The sequence below is a fragment of the Ostrea edulis genome, chromosome 3 (genome assembly GCF_947568905.1).
Source record: "Ostrea edulis chromosome 3, xbOstEdul1.1, whole genome shotgun sequence".
Lineage (NCBI taxonomy): Eukaryota > Metazoa > Mollusca > Bivalvia > Ostreida > Ostreidae > Ostrea > Ostrea edulis.
In genome coordinates this window covers 59,256,091-59,274,715 of record NC_079166.1, presented here as the reverse complement: position 1 = coordinate 59,274,715, position 18,625 = coordinate 59,256,091, and the positions used below count along the sequence as shown (strand labels likewise).

Below are 18,625 nucleotides of genomic sequence, written 5' to 3'. Positions count from 1 at the left end.
GTTTCGTAAACCTTTATAACATATACAAAAATATTCATAATTATCAATATATCTTGTGATTTTTAAACTTTAAATTTTCTTTAAAAATAACACCACAAGTTGTGATATTGTCAATTCAAGAGCTTTCTTGTTAAAGTAGCAATACTTCCATGACAAATTCTTATGAAAAATGATATATGTGTATATGGGTCAAATGCTGTCTGATGTGTTTCATACCGATTGTTAAGCCGTTCTTGGCACCCTGATTTTGACTGCGGATAACTCCGTTTACCTGATCAGGATATGGGGCTCACGGCGGGTGTGACCGGTCAACAGGGGATGCTTACTCCTCCTAGGCACCTGATCCCACCTCTGGTGTGTCCAGGGGTCCGTGTTTGCCCAACTATCTATTTTGTATTGCTTGTAGGAGTTATGAGATTGATCACTATTCGTTATCTTCACCTTGCATTATTGAGGAAATAGTCATCTGACATCAATATACCTGTATCTTAAATGATTATAATTATAGATACTGGTATTCACTCCAAATAAAATTTGAAAAATTTACTTATGTTATACATTGTATAGTAATTCAATTGACAAATTAGTTATTTACCAGAGGAACGTCAAACTTTGTTAGCCAACAAGCAACTTGAAACATTTTGGTCAAAAGAGGCTTAAGTATAAGTGACATAACTTTTTTTTAACTCTGCCTATGCTTCGATCAACATGAATTCTCAAAGAAGCAATTTCTTGGGTTTCAAAAACTTCATCAGTAAAGAACTGTGGTGCACTTCCTCTACATGGTGGGATATTTAACTTACATTTCTTTTTATTCAACACATCCCTAATGGTAAAACCTTTATCAGCAATAACATTATCATTCTCCTCTAACAACTCAATTAAACCTGATGATATTGTAAGTTATCTATCAGATGTTTTCCCAGGCCAGCCATCAGATACAAATGTTATGACACCAGGTGGACTAATACCTATTAAAATTTTTGCAGTGGTATGATGTTTATAATTTGAAAAAGTTAAACTTTGGTTGTCAAGACTGGCTGGTTTCTGTATAAAACTTTCTGTACAATCAATGATAACTCGAACAGAAGGATATTTGGTTTTAAAAGAAGATGGCATGGTTCTTTGAATAATGTCTCGAGATGGAAAAGGATTTAAAAATTTTAATTCTTGCCAAAGTACACAGATCCAGGTGGAAAAATATTTCGAAAAAGTACCCTCTGAAATTTGAAAGCGTTCAGCAATGTCACTGGTCAAGAGTCCGACCCTAAGTCTAATGAGAACAGCAAACAGCTGATCAATCAAATTCAATGAACCTGCTGAAGCTCGCTTGCGGTCGGAAGACTTATCTGTGCTTGGTCCTGACCAATACTTCATTTTATCTGCCTTTGGTCGTAGAAAACTAAAAGTGAGTGAAAATCTAAATGTCAGTACATGTGCATGCACTTTCATTCAAACATGGGAACAAATTAAGAAATTTGATATTGAGATCATTGTGGAAGCACTATTAAGTAATAAGCCTACTTGAAAAGCCACATGGACACAGCAAATAAGGGAATCCAGTATAAAAGCGGGTCTTGTTGTCATCATTCGCAATTTTCTGGAAACTTCATTTATGCCCGTTCACCTCTTTCTGGAGCTCTTTCACCTGTTGCTTCAATGATTCATTTTCTGTCAGCAAAGGGTCTGTTTCACACTGCATACCTAAGAAAAAAATTGAATACAGATTTTTTGATTGTTTCTGGAAGAAAACACCTGCATTGAACATTATAAATTAATAATGCATGTAAAAAAAAATAAATAAATAAATACCGGTAATTAGAATATTAATTAGTACACATATAAATAATTCAATGTTTTTTTCATATATTCTGACACTGGTTTTAAATATTTATACACTTGATGTTTATTAATTTTGTGCATCTGTTTCCATTTTTTTAAATTAAGTTTTATCACAATGAATTAAAAAGTATAAAAAATATACTCATACGAAGAGTACATATTCTGATAAAAATATCAATTGTATACTTCAAACTAAGCTCTGAATAAATAAATAATGAATAAATAAATGTTTATTCGGTATATACATAAATACATATTTATAATACCAAGGATAACCCAGGAAAGCTCGAAATCTTATTTCCAATGGGGTCCTTTATTGCACAGATGTTGGCGTGAGCGGATCATTTCAATCGGAGGACACCGGAGAAATCCCCGTGTCCGAGCAGCAGACCACATTACCCCATCACATACAACCACTGCAGATCACGAGGATCTAACGCAGTAGTGAGAAGCGAGTGCACTAACCATACACTGCGCTCCTGTACACCCTATACCTCTGTGCCTTTTTCTTCCAATATCTTGATGTTAACATCCATGCAAGGCCTTTCTTGAAGGGGTGGAGCATCTTCACTTGTTGATTCTATGTGACAATAGCTGTGTGAAAACAGACTAAACCTGTGATGTTGCGTTTCTCTTTCCTCTTGCTCATTCAACTCCTATTTTTAATGAAAGATCCATATCATGTATGTGATTGTTGTAAGAATAAAGGTATATTAATGGGAGAAAAGAAATTCTAACGCTGCTATACATCTATGTGAATGTCTGTGGAGATGCTGAAAAAGGTGAAGAAAACTAACAGTGATTGATTTAAAAAAATCTACAAACAATACACTGAATCTGTGAAAAGGACATCAAGCACGGACCTTCAGAAATTCCATATTCAATACCGATATGTGCTTGTTCTCATTTATAAGCTACATATATATTATGGTTTGTGTAAGAATTTGTAAGATGCACTCACAATTACTTTTTTTTATACATGCACTCATTAGTATGTACATGTACATGTATAAATAAGAGAGTATACAAAGCATGTTAGTTATCAAATTTGATCGATGAATAGTTTTCAATTAAAGAGGTCAACAAAGAATTTTAGACAACACTCATTTATCCTAGCAGGGATGTGACTGAATTCCTCAGAAATCAGAGGAAAACTGGTCATGCAAAAAGGGATGAAAACACCTCACCCTACCTGGAAAAATATCATTTTCTGCCACTTTAGATCAAATCCAGTGTTTCATTTTTTTCGAAAATTGAGCAAATCAGAGGATTTCCTCTGAAAAGAGGAATAATCACATCCCTACCGATTGAGCCCTTCCGTCTCTAGATTACGTACGTCCTATTGGAATAGTATGTAAATATATCTATAAAATCACCTGAAGTAAACTTCTTATGCTGTGTCTGTCACTACGGGCAGTCTTTGACTCCGAATGTGGCTTAACTTTGTAGGCGAATAATGTTGGGCGATATTTTTCGTCTGCAAGGTCGTCACTATGCCATGGCCCCACGGGATATTCAGAACACACTCTGCTGTACTCATTAGGAGTCCAATCATCCCTATTTATGGCTCTGACCCAAGCTGATCTCTTCTTTCTGTCCTTAGGGAAACGAGAAAAACTCACACCTTTCTCTTTCGATTTACTTCCCTGTCTTTTTGAACATTTAAATACCACGCACTGTATAACCATATTTACGTTGGTAATGTAAACTTTGGAATGCCGTCCGGAAGCGTTTATACGCATGCGCTGAATACAGGACCGCAGTTAACGTGAAAAGGCTTATTATGGTAAATATAATTAATTTTCAGCATTTTACGGCATGCCAGTCTTGACGAATGCTATCTTTCTCAACCTCTTTACGTAATATCACATATGATGGATTCTATCCTTCTCAGCATTTTTACATCATGTCAACTATGGCATATGCAACTATTTTTCAGCATGTTTACGTCAAGTCAATTATAGTGGATGCTATCTTTTTTAACATTCTTACGTCATGTCAATCATGACGATGGTAGTATTTTCTCAACATTTCTACGGCATGTAAATTATGTCGAATGTTATTATTTTCTGAGCAATTTTACGTCATGTCAATTATTGTGGATGCTACAATGTTCTCAGCATTTTTAAGGTCGTGTCAATATATGTAAAATGCTGCAAAATTATCGGCATTTTTACGTCATGTCAATTACGGTGGATGCTATCATATTTTCAGCATTTTTACGTCATGTTAATCATAGCGGATACTACCATTTTCTAAGCATTTTTACGTCATATCAATTATATCGGATGCTACTATTACATGTATCATAGCATTATAAGGTCATGTCAATTATGATGGATGTTATATTTCTCAACATTTTTACGTTATATCAATTATGACAGATGCCATCTTTCTTGGTATTTGTACCTGGTGTTAATTATGATAGATGCTATTATTTTCTCAGCATTTTTACGCCATGTTAATTCACGCTTCCACTGTTGTCAGGGGAGGTGAGGTTATTATCGCGGAAGAATTGTCCGCCATTACATCCGTCAAAACTTGTGATATCGGATATTTTGAGTTACATATGTTTTAGCTTGATTACTTCGAGTTCTCATAAAATTGGTGGACATCTGAGCGTCGGGCAGGGATTCACATTACCCAGAAAGGATACTAGAAGTAATGTTTATCCTATTTCCAAAACCAAACTCACAAAAAGATTAATGTTTACGTTGGATAAAGGCGTGTGGTAGGCCCCACAGTAAGGGCAGAATGGACTGGCACAGATTTGCATGTTTAAAAGTATACTAATACATATATGTGTATAAATGCACTAAGGGCTACAGGTGCTTGGGTTCAGGACCCCACCCCCCTAATAACCTACACGACTTGATTTAATTGTTTTGTTGAAAATCTCACTAATGTATGTCAACAATGTTTTGCATGCCCCAAAATAGTTGTTTTTAAAAATTACCCCCACTTGATATAACAATTCATGTAGCTAGGTTATTAAGGGGAGGTGAGTGTCATTAAACCAATTACCTGTGCTAAGACCTACACAATATTATTTTTTACTACAATATTATCTATTAAAATATATCCCCTATCTAAACTATTTTCATATTTCGGATCAATTCATTTAACGTTTACACCAATATATGCAGTTTCTGGCCTGGTGTCTTAAATTTCACCTGCTCAGTCATACATATCATAACATACATTTAACATGGCTGTAAGAGTGCCGTATTCAAGGTTTTCGTTCCATGTTTCTTACAATAAGTCATACCAGGAAATACAGTTCTAAAGTTTCAGCAATCTGACTGATTCAGTGGTCAAAATTTATAAATATCAACAGAATTTATGTCCAAAAATGCCTTATAATAAGTGGTTTAGAATTTAGATTTCATAATAATTAGAACAAACAAAAATAAGTAGCTAATACATTGTTGGGTGTAATTCATGTATATAACCTTTCATGTAATAGATCAGGTCACCTTTTAAAATTCCATGGCCCCTTTCAGCATTTATGTTTTACTTATCAATGCTAAAACAATGTATTGTTGTTTCTTAATAGACTCATTGGATATACTTGTAAGAGCAGCACAAGTCAGAGAATTTACAAGACCAGTTAATAACAGCAGAAAATGTCTTTCATCAACAGAGCATACTGAATCATCATTCTGCAACTCCAGTTATCAATGAAAACCCAAGATTAACCCCACCAACATCCCACCCATTTTGACATTAACAGTATTCTACAGTAAGAGAGAGAAAAAAAACGGGGTTGTTTTTATAATATATCAATTTGAGGCATGCCACATTTTGTAGTTTATTAGCGATTTTATTTATACATCTGAGCAAATTCCGAAAAAGGAGAAGCATAACAAATATGACAAAAGAATCGCAGTTGTCATTAACACTGATGAAGCTAAGACATAATTTTGAAATAAAGGACTTAGCATCAATATTTTGTATTTCAACATAGTATATCAGTGATATGTTCTGTGCCGAATTGACCTCATGTTCTGTTAGGTTGTGTTTCAAACAAGAACGATATTACTAACAACATGCCAACTAAGTAAAAGCTCAATTCCCAACAACCATCACTATCATTGATTGTGCAGAAAGGAAATCACAGAAAGCATCTTCTTTAAAACTGCAGTGACAACTGCATTCTGACTACCTTAACGGGACGTGTGGCTTGTGATCCTTTAGGGGACATAATGGAAAGTAGCTGTATGCTAATTTGTGTTATCCTGGATAGATAAAGGCTATTATTATTATCATATTTGTTAGTGAATTATTTACTGGATCTATGTCAAATGTTGCTGTTACAGATAATATTGAAATTTACAGACTCCTTTGTTAATTGATGGTGGAAGGGGAAGTCATTATGGCAGACAAAGGTTTCACGATATCCAAAGAACCAGGGGAAATATGTCTGCACCTCTATATCTATGTCAGCGTATTCCCACCAGTTAGTACATGTATACATATGGAGACATCAATAAAGTTTGGATAGTTTGCACCCTACTAACACTTGGGCAAAACCCGGGGTTGAAGATAAAATTGTAGAGCATGTGTATTCATTGTGTACTACTTGTATACAATGTGAGGAATTTATTTAAAATGATAATCAAACATTTTATAAGACAGTAAATGTATGTCTCACTTTAGGAAAAAAATGCATTATGATGAATATAAACTAGTATATTACTTAAATTTTCCTTTGAAATGTGTGAATGCTCACAACTAAGAAAATTTAAGAATTTGTGCAGATTCATTGACAATTATAATATACAGATATTGTAAACCATTTATTCTTAAAGAAAAATGATTATTCCATAGTTGTGAATTAGTTGTTGAAAATAAAAGAAATAAAACATTGGGTTCTTAAATTATTGTCCTATCTATGATAAACTTCGATTTTAATATAATGACCCCTTGAACGAAGTATTAAATTGTGTTGATGATTCTATGTAATTACAACATATACAATAGTACAAGAGGTTGGATAACTAATCAAAACTGATGTTTTACGAACAGCAATTCTTTTGGTCCGAGTCTTTGTAATATTCCTGTTTATAAGCAAGTTTTCTATTGTGTGTCAATTAACATATTCTTGATTGTACTGCCAAAATGGTGATGAATATCAATCACTGTACACATTATGTCAGTTGAATTGCAAGTTGTTGGTTTTTTTTAATAGAAATAGATTTTTGGGTGGACGTGGAATAAAAACTTGGAATGATCTAATTAACCCATTACCATTAAAAAAGTATGCATGCTAATATATAGATGTATATATCTATATTTACAATATTCATGCAAGTATAACTGAAGTTGAACATTTAATGGAGATCAGGTATGGTATTTGAGCTGGAATGTCAATTCTTGATAATGCTTAACTGTATGGAAATGATAGATAATAGTAAATTAAAATATGCAAAAGCAAGCAAACAGATGAAACATTATATTGAACCGGTCAACGGCAGCATATATCACGCACGCACGCACGCACGCACGCACGCACGCACGCACGCACGCACACACACACACACACACACACACACACACACACACACACACACACACACACACACACACACACACACACACACACACACATATATATATATATATATATATATATATATATATATATATAAAAGATGGAGTTGGGCAGAAATTAGACCGCACTTATTTTGAGACATTAAATATACTTTTCTCATATTTTTTATTTGAGACATTTTGATATACACTTTTAGTTAAATGTATTATTAAAGGCTTCAAAAATATAAATATGGCAATCTGAACACTAAATATTGTTTCGTTATAAATATACTTATTTTCTGGTCTCCTTAATATTTTGTAAATACTTTGGTGATTTTAAGTTGACAGGAATATATTTTTATGAAGATCCTCGGGGGTTTAAGAAGACGAAGTATATACAATGTATAAAGGATACCACAAAAGTATATATACATGATTATGGAGACCATTTTTTCTTTTCTGTTTATTTCCTAAAGAACTGTTGTATTTTCAGATTATATATTTATTTCTAAACAAAAGGCCATCATGCCTTATCGGTCAACTGAGAGCTAGTGAAAAAGTATCACTACTCCCAAGGGCTATGAAATTTAGAAGAAAAAAAAACTCCTGTTTTGAATATCTAAGCTAAATTCTAAAGTTCAGCAACAGTATAAAACAAGATGTGTTCTTCAATGCCCTCAAAAGTGCATACACTGATGAAATGCTTTCAATAATATAATAGATGTATTAACATTAAAACATTAGACTAATTTGGATCCATCCCAGAGTCAAAACCCTGGTTTGTAAAATTAACCATTTGTTGTACATCCTTTTCTGCTATTCCTAAGTATGTATTTACATTGTAGAGTATCAGCAAACTTACACATAAATACTATATTCTAAGTTTGACCCCACCTTAGGGTCAGAACCCCTACTTTAGGGATCATGGAATTTACAATCTTGGTAGAGGCCTTCCTCCTTTTTTTCACCATGCATTTGGTTTTTTCCTATACATGTGCGTTTGTAGATAATTTCTTGAAAATTAGTCAATTTTTGGCAGTTTTGCCCCGCCCAAAAGGCCCAGGGGCTCAGGAATCCTGAAATTTACATCTAACCCCCCCCCCCCACCTGTTCCGAATATGCTTCATACCAAATTTGAAAAGAATTGGGATGATAGTTATCAAGAAGTTAAAAATGTCTATTGTTCACACATTTAATATCTGACCATGTTGGCCCCACCGTAATACCAAACCCCTACCCCTGGGATCTTCAAATTTGCAATTTTAGTAAAGGAATACCTCCTCTTTCTAAATATCCATTTAGCTTCAATGTAGTTTCGGCAGCACTAAAGAATATGTTATTTTCAAGTGTTTTACACATAAACCTAATATAGTAGGTTTGGTCCTGCCCTAGAGTCAAAACCACTATCCTGGAGATCATGAATTTACAATTTTTCGTAGAGGCCTTCCTGCTCTACATCACTATGCTTTTACTTTTCCTTAAATATACACGGTTATAGAATAGAACATTTTTTAAAAATTGTCAAGTTTTGGCAGTTTTTGTCCCGCCCTTAAGGCCCCAGGGATGTGGGATTCCTGAAATTTACTGTGTATGTCCCCCTGATGCTTCATACCAACTTAAAAAAGAATAGCTTTTCATTTCAAATCAAGATCTCAAAGCTTAATAATGAACAGTGATCAATTTCATAACTCCTATAAACAATACAAAATAGATAGTTGGACCCCTGGACACACCAGAGGTGGGATCAGGTGCCTAGGAGGAGTAAGCATCCTCTGTTGACCGGTCACACCCGCTGTGAGCCCTATATCCTGATCAGGTTAACGGAGTTATCCGCAGTCAAATTCAGTGTGCCAAGAACGGCTTAACATTCGGTATGAAACACGACAGACAGCATTTCACCCAATGCAAGGTTGTACTGACGAATTAGATCGTTATAACGACCATATAATTTTCGAAATGCTGACTTCAATATATATATATATATATATATATATATATATATATATATATATATATATATATATATAATTCAATAAAAAAGCAGGAAAATATACAGTTCCAAAATATTTTTAAATCACTAGCGCTTTCTGGATTGTAACATCCATCCTCAGTACGCTGAGGATGGATGTTAAAATCCAGAGAGCGCTAGTGATTTAAATATATTTTGGAACTGTACATATATTTTCCTGCTTTTTTATTGAATTATTTCATCTGTGTGATATCAACTCTTTCTATTTGGATTATATATATATGTATAGATATAGATGCACACACACACACACACACACACACACACACACACACACACACACACATATATATATATATATATGCAAGGTGAAGATAACGAACAGTGATCAATCTCATAACTGCTATAAGCAATAATAGATAGATAGTTGGGCAAACACGGACCCCTGGACACACCAGGGGTGGGATCAGGTGCCTAGGAGGAGTAAGCATCCCCTATATATATATATATATATATATATATATATATATATATGGCACTCCACGCAGAATTATTTTATAATTGTGTATCTACTGTATTTGATTATGAAGACATACCGACAACGTGATGGCCCACAACGGTATATATAGCCAGATATAAGTAATATGTCATTATAGTTATAATGGCAATGAAACTGTATTTACAAAATTATGATCCACTGTATAGAGAACTCTTTAACAATGTAAGCTCTCATGTCCCCAATTATGTGAAGACGATCCGCACAAGGCAATCTTGTCTGCATTTTCTGAAATAAAACTCACGTGTATAGAATGAAAGTGAACTGTTTGAAGTTTTAATCACAAGGCTTAAAAGTAAGCATCTTTTCCCTGACATTTGTCATCACGGTACAATTGTGCTATTATAAACCTTCAAATATAAAAAAAAAACCATCAGACTATTGCGCAACTTCATTTTTCTTTGCTCTTTTTAGAGTGGCTTTGGTTGACTGTTGATTCTGCCTCGTATTTGATATGACCACAAAACACAAATGTTTTCCTAATTTGAGCACGTCATTGGCTGACATTTCATAAAATATTTTCGTATGCGGAAAAAAATTAAACTGTGGCTTTGTATTAAAAACAAAACAACAGAAAAAGTGCAATTCAAAGCAATTCAAATCGTCCCGGAAGGCGATCAATTGTTATAAAGTAATCATTTGATATTCATTGTCCATGAGTGCTTCAAAACACGGTCATCGTTTGAAATGCGCTGGTCTCAAATGTTTCATTTTGTTAAATACTGACTTTTAATATGTTACATAATATTCACTCATAGATTTCAAGAACGGTTGGGAAAAGATTAGAACCTCTGAATTGTTAATGAAGTCCAATAAAAGACTGAATGCACATTTAAAAATGAACAGGAAGAAACTGAGATGACGAATTGTCGTATTACCATTATATATTGATATTGATTGTTTCCTCTCCTGACAGTCCCACGATACCACGGACGTGATTCCAGAAACTACGTAGATACAGCACCTGGTATTATTCTCTGATCCATGTTTCGGCTAAATATCTTTTTTTTTAATTTACTGTAATTCGCTGTATGGAACCGGCAAAAACCCATATACAATTACCACGGACAAATTCCTCTGTTGCATATCACCTCTGGAATCAATAAAGCCACCGTTACTTGCTTGGTCATAAATGAAAACATTTTTCTCTTGCAGTTAGAACCCACCATTATTACTTGCTTACACATAAATTATATGTCTCTCAAATGTATGACTAAATCACTGTCTGTTTTTTCTCTCGATGACATTTCAATGTGAAATGATACCTGCTTTTTCTTTAAGAAAAATGATATGAAAGAGAATGTGGAAACACTCCTCGTACCAATGTTTTCCTCTTCACAGGAGTTCAGTGATTCGTGTCCACCGAGTCTTTGACTATCTAGGGGGACATTGTTTCATACTAAGGTTAGAACAAGTTTATCCGAGTTGTAATCCAATGGAGTGAGGTTCAACTCTACTGACTGGCATACTATGACATTTATTAATTCTAGGCATCCTTTGAAAACAAGGGACAATATTTGTGCTTCTTTGGTCAGTCGGACAGTAGAACAAGTCGTAATGTATTGATAAATATCCACTCCATAATATTAATAATAGTAATGATAATATTGCTACTACTACTGCTAATAATAATAATAATACTAGTTCTAATTGTAACGGGGACCGTTACATATGTTCCCCAAACCTCCCCCAATTAAAACAAATGATGTCCTTGTAAATCTATAGCAAAAAAGCATTTCATTTTAGCCTTTAATTACATGTAGTACCTTCAATATGGTCATTTCAGTACCAAGAAATGAAAAAAAAAGCGTTGCACGTGCATACACGCGCACGCATGTATGATTCAAAATTTTTGTTGATGTCGTTCAACAGGCATTTGTATCATATACTCACAGTATGAATTTCATAACGTTTCCACCAAATATAAGGAAGTTATAGCGATTTTAAAATCGTCCAATCAGAATTCAGCACACGTGCATGAACGTGCTGAGCAGTAGTTCTAACCACAGCAATTTGTAAGGAGTACGAAGACACATCTAAACCTCTAATATCAACATAATTTCTTGAAAAACAAAAACGTTATCGTCCTTTAAAAATTGAACGTTTGAAAAACGCATATGCGCGTCTGCGTTGGCATTCTTTGTTACACCAGTATATATATACAAATATTGTCTACGTAAGTTGTGAATATCATCTCACTCGCTTCATAAATAAGATAGTTACAAGCGTTTTAGTATTATCCAATCAAAATTAATCGCAAGTGCATGCGCGTGCAAATTGGTTATTTTGACCATGCAAATCAGCTAAGGGTCTCAATATCTACCTATGATATGAATATCAAACCATTTCAACGAACAACAAAAACGTTAGACTGATTCCAAAGATAATGTACAAATTTTATAATGCACGTGCACGCGCATGAGTGCGCGTGCAGACAAAATAACTATTATTTTTCATATCTACAAATGATAAACTATCATCCTATTTAGGTTTCATATCCATCCCTTTAATATTCTGATTTTCCATTTTTTGTACCAAAATCGCAGTGCACGTGCGCGCGCGTGCATGAACGTGCAGACAAAATAACTATCACTATGCACATGTACAAACGCTATACTATCATCCTGAAAAGTTTCATATCGATCCCTTTTGCAGTTTCTGAGAACACTACCGGACAAAAAAGTACCGGAGAAAAATAATAATAACTAGAAACTTGTTGCCATGGCAACAAGAAGGTCTTCCGTTCTTTCCGTGTCCAGTAGATAACCTTAAATTCTTCATTTGTTATAAAGTGGGAAAAAAATATTCGAGTAGTCTGGGGATTGAACCCGGGTGGCCCGCATAAAAAATCTGCTACGCTAACCATTACGCTAGCGAGGACCATCTCCTCAAAATGAAAATTACGAATATCTAGAGTTTCGTTTGATCAATTTCAAAACAAATATCATATTCAGCATTCTATAAAGAGTCTTTATTTATCTTACCTTTATCAAAGAAAAACAAAAAACAAAAAAAAGTTGAAAAAATTCATTTTTTAAATTCGCTTCCGGTAGCGACCGGAAGTGATGACGACGTACGAAATAGTGATTCTGGTAATCTATAAGTCATGTTATATCATCTCTAATAAGTCTTTAGTTCATATCTTTAGCCGTTCCTGTAGATCACTCGCGGACAAAGTTCCATTTGAAAATCAGGAAATTGTCCATAACTTGGAACCGAAATGGAACTTTTCCAAATTTTCTTGTGATAAACAAAGTTCATAATATAATGCATTTTTCCTGAAAGTTTCACTGAAAACCACTGTATAGTTTTTGAGAAAACTCCTGCACAATATTTGGTCAAAAAATAATAAGAAGAAGAAACAGTAGAATCACTATAAGGTCTTCTGTGAAGAACGGAAGACCTTAACTAGACACTCATTACCAGTAATGAGTACATGTAGGTCCTCCGTTTGAACGCTTCCGGTACACAGCTTTCTCTTCTTACGAGAATCATTCAAATATATCAAAAAATTTGCCTTTTCAAGACATGAGAGGTGTGTTAATGAAGTTTTCACCCATTTTTCGTAACTTCCGGTGACGGCCGGAAGTAATATTCAGATGTGTTTTCCCATAAACCACAGCGACTCTCTATTGTCTACATTCCCTGAAAGTTTCATCTCTCTATTTGAAAGAGTTTGCAAGAAAAAGAAGCAAACTAAAGAAAGAAAAAGTAGTGGCTTACTACTGACCGGAAGTGAATTTTGAAATATAAAATTGTCTTAACTTTAGATGTTGATACTGTTCTTAAGATGTTTGAAAACCATATCAAACACTTGAAATATAAACGAGATTTATGGGGGAGGCACAAAGACGATAAGTATGAGTATTTTATCGAGAAACCGGAAGTAGTCGTTTTTGACTACCGACGGGGTCAACATTCTTTGAATACTTTGAAAGAGACTTAATAAACTAATGTAGGTTTCAATTTAAAAGAAAAAGTTTGAAATTAGTGATTCTTTCAATCACTTCCGGTTACGACAGGAAGTGATAACGAAAAACAAATTAATGTTCATGCACTATACAATCAAGAGATCTATAATACATGAACGTTTCATTTGTTCCTCTTTAGTCGTTTTTGACATTACTCCCGGACAAGATGATTTTTTGAAAAATGGAAATCGGACATATCTTACGAACAGAAATAGATTTTCTAAAAATGAAAGATTGTGTCTAAGGGTACTACAATTTTCTATCATCTTCATAATTGGCAAGAAAATCCATTCAGCCATCTATGAGAAATCGTGTTGAAAAAAAATTGAATATAGTAAATTTTTCAACCACTTTCTGTTGAAACCGGAAGTGATGTACACTCATATACAAAATATGTTTAAGATGGACTATAACTAATATATAACCCCTGCAAGTTGCAAGTGTACATCTCTACTTGTTCCGGAAATAACAGGGAAACAATGTCTGAATTTGTCCACACCATATCTAACGACCGGAAGTGATATTTATGAAAATATTAGACGTTACACTAGACATATATAGTGACTATAATATATGTAAAACTCAACTCATTAACTTGTTTCATGACCGAGATTTATGGCACTGAAAAATGAGAGAATGAATAGTCTTTCTTTGATATAACCGGAAGTTGGAGATTCAACTTCCGTTGGGGTCAACATTTTTTGAGAATTAGAACGAGACCTAATAAACTGATATAGGTTTCAATTTGAAAGAAAAAAGTTTGAAATTTATGATTCATTTAATCACTTCCGGTGACGACCGGAAGTGACAGCGATGAAAATATTACATGCATGCACCATAGCGAAAATAAATCTATCATTCCTGAAAGTTTCATTTGATTATCTTTAGTGGTTTCCAAGTTTACCCCCGAACAAAGTTGCTTTAAAAACCGGAAAATCGGACGTATCTCACGAATGGAAGTGAATTTTGAAAAAATTAAAAAAAAAACGCCTCGAGGTACCATCGTTTTATAAAATCTATGAAAGTTTCATGAAAATCCATCCAACCGTCTCGGAGACGAAAGGGAAAAAAATAATAACGAGCTATACCTGTGTTGGGAAGCCAACACAAATGTCTCCGAACACCTCCCCATGTCATAAATGGTTGTTGATGCCAGATATGCACCCAGGATCTTCACAACACCCTAGAAACTAAATTTGGTTGAAAGCCGACGGACTTGATTTTTGGCCACCATTTTCTTCAATGGCGGCCATTTTGAAACATTTGAAAATAGATTGGAAGGAAATACTGATGCTAGAAATGAACTGTGGACCCTCCATTTACCCCAGAACCCAAATGTTGTAGATATTTTAACACTTTGAAATATTTTGGTATATAGCGGCCATTTTGAAAATGGCGGCTAAAAAAGATGTTGATGGTGGAAATGGACTTGGGGTCACTAAATTACCCTAGAAATGGAATTTGGTTGAAATTCGAGAACCTTATGTTTTTGATGTTTTTTGGCCGCCATCTTGAAACAGCGGTCATTTTGAAAATTTGAAAAGTTGAATGCACCCCTCCTAGTGACTCCCTATTAGCTCAGAAAGTATGAAGTGGATCTATCGAAGCACTTTCACAAAATAGGTCGGACAAATTTCTCACTAAAGAAGAGGAATAATAAGAATAAGAAGAAAATAATAAGAACGAGCTATAACTGTGTTGGGATGCCAACACAAATGTCTCCGAACGCCTCCCCATGTCAGAAATGCTTTTTGATGCCAGATATGCACTCAGGATCCTCAAAAATTATTAGAAACTAAATTTGGTTGAAATCCGACACACCTGATTTTTGGCCGCAATTTTCTTCAACGGTGGCCATTTTGAAACATTTGAAAATAGATTGGAAGGAAATACTGACGCTAGAAATGAACTGTGGACCCTCCAATTACCCCAGAAACCAAATGTTGTAGAGATTTTAACATTTTCAAATATTTTGGTGTATGGCGGCCATTTTGAAAATGGCGGCTCGAAAAAAATGTTTGATGGTGGGAATGAACTCGGAGTCACCAAATTACCCTAGAAATAAAATTTGGTTGAAATCCGACAACCTTGATATTTTGACATTTTTGGCCGCCATTTTGAAACGGCGGCCATTTTGAAAATTTCGAAAGTTGATTACACCCCTCTTCATGACCCCCTATCACCTCACAAAGTTTGAAGTGGATCTGTCGAAGCACTTTCACAAAATCGCGCGGACAAATTTCTCTGGAAAGAAGAGGAATAAAAAGAAGAAAATAAGAATAACGAGCTATAACTGCGTTGGGATGCCAACACAAATGTCTCCGAACACCTCCCCATGTCATAAATGGTTTTTGATGCCAGATATGCACTCAGGATCCTCAAAAAACTCTAGAAACTCTACCCACCCTGACCACACCATTCTAAAGGGGTGACCCCAATCCACTTTCGACCCTTGTTGGAAGTTGCCCTTCTAGGGGTCAACAGAGCCCCTCTCTGGGAGTTCCTGTGCGGAAAATGGGGTTCCTAGGTCTCGAGGTATGGTCACGGTGCTTGCTGGAAGGAGGGGTGATTTTTATGGGGCTACTTGGCTACTTTGTGGGCAGAAAAGGCTACTGGGTCCTGGAAAATTCTCTAAGTGTTTTAGGGCGTACATGACTACCTGACAGAAGTGGGGCAAAGGGTCCCCAATTCGAAAGAGGGGCCCTCGGAGGGGGGCGATCCGAAATCCCCATGGGGTGACATGGCCCCTCCGGTCGTTGGGAATCCCATGGGGAGTACTCCTTTTCTTTTAAGGTTTGGTGCTCTGGAACGGATGGGGCAAGGGGCCCCCAATTGGTTCGAGGCCCCTTCCATGGGGTGTCCCTCGGACCCCATGGGGCCAATTTGCCCCATGCAAGCATTGTTTGCACGATTGATTTTCATTTTTGAATAACTTTGGGGGGGTGTTGGGGCTTCCGGGTCTAGTATGAGCTGATGGGCCCTTCGGGGACGCGACCCCAACCGGTCCGGGGCCAGTGAGCCCCTTTTTCTTTGAAAAGTCGGAATTTTGTCCCTTCCCGGTCATCACCTCAAAATCATTTTTTCGAGGGTCCAGAACTGATGGGGCTAGAGAGCTCAAATTACCGGAGGACCGTTAATAGGGATGGGAGTCACCCCGCATGGGGTCTGTTGGTCCCATATGGTGACCTTCGAATTTTGGGTCATTTTTGAGGGGGCGTAACTCTGAAACCGAGCGTGCAAGAAGACTGAGTTTCGGCCCCTTTTGAGCCCCATCTATGCTTTACGCAATTCTAGAAAGGCATTGTCTATCCTCAAAATGTTTGGTGACAACAACTCCTCAATGGACCCCATGTTTTCCATTTTCGAACTTTTTTCTAAGAGTCGTTGCCCTAAGGTCGAGGGGGTTGGAGGGTTTCAATTTTCGCGAGGGACCTCTTAAGGGACCGCCCTCGACTCCCATGGGAAAAATTTGGTCCCTTGAAATCAGGGGTCAAGTGGGGCCCAAGTCGATTTTTTCACTTTTTTCCACTTTTTTGAAGGGCCGGAAGTCCTAGAAGCTTTAGTGCTAGGGAATCGACTTGGAATGGGACCTCAAACCTCCTCTCTGAGATCCTAAAAGAACAGCTTCGAGTCGTACAGGGTAGCGGAGATATGGGGTCAGGACTGAAGTCCCCCATTGGCCAAAATTGCGGGTCAGCGACTTTGATTCTTCACTGAGCCCAAGTCTTTGGGGCTGCCGAAGACCCCTTTGCACCCAAACATGACCTGGCCCCACTCTATTACCCTATGGTTGAAAATAGGGGCTAGGGGCCAAGACCACCCCCAAGGCCTCCGGGAAGTAACTGGAGTGTCACCCGTCGCCTTTGACTTCTTCTGTAATATCCTTTTAGGAGCCGACCTGAAATGTTGGGGGTCCTTTGGGGTCAAAAGAAGGGGTTTAACCCCCTTTTCTAAAGGGGCACAATCCTGAAAAACCCTTTTGGGGCGAGCCCTGCACTTTAAGGGCAAGTGGCTACCTTAGTAAAACATCATCCTATCCCCTTTCCAGGCTGATTTCAGGAGCGAAACTTGCCAGATCCGTAGGGCAGGGTCCACTCTTTATTACCCCCACCCAGAAAAAATCTCTGAGGGGGCGCTTAGCACCCGGGTGGGGGTTGAAAAAAAGGCTCGAACTGGCCACCGATGTGAGATTTTAGGGCCAAACTTGGCTTAAAAAAACTTCAAAAAAATTCAAAGTCCATCCCCACCCCCAAGTTGGGGGATCGGGTTGCAATTTTGGGAGGGTAGGTTTTCAACCATTGCCCCTCGGACCAGGGTAAAAATCCTAGTAAAAATCCAAGGAGAAAGAAAAATATACTATTAACCCCCCAAAAATGAAGTACTTTTATACTTAGACATTATTATAGGGTAAGTTGGGTATACCCCTCAGACCATCCTCGTTCCTGGGTCCCTTTGAGCCATATTTCTAGGGGTGCTGAGCTACCCTTCCCAGAGGGTTAGCCCTTAATTTTGACCCCCTATTCAACCCCTATTTATTTTTATCTGATCCTTTATGGGAAATCAGAGTTTAAGGGCATGTTTCGCCTTTTTAGGGATTTTGCCGTAACTTTGTCAAAAAAACCCTAGCGTCCCGGGGGTTAGGGCACGTTAAAACTTGGTGATTTCCGGAGGATCTAACACCCACGCTGTGCCCACACCTTAATTACTTTACCCACGGGACTTGATTATTTAATTAGGCGGGCAATTAGGGTT

At 36.5% G+C, this 18,625-nt stretch overlaps 1 pseudogene; it reads right to left on the bottom strand.

The window, feature by feature from the left end:
• Positions 1-583: 583 nt before the first annotated feature.
• LOC125676914 (uncharacterized) lies at positions 584-3,612 on the bottom strand (annotated as a pseudogene).
• Between the last annotated feature and the right edge of the window lie 15,013 nt (positions 3,613-18,625).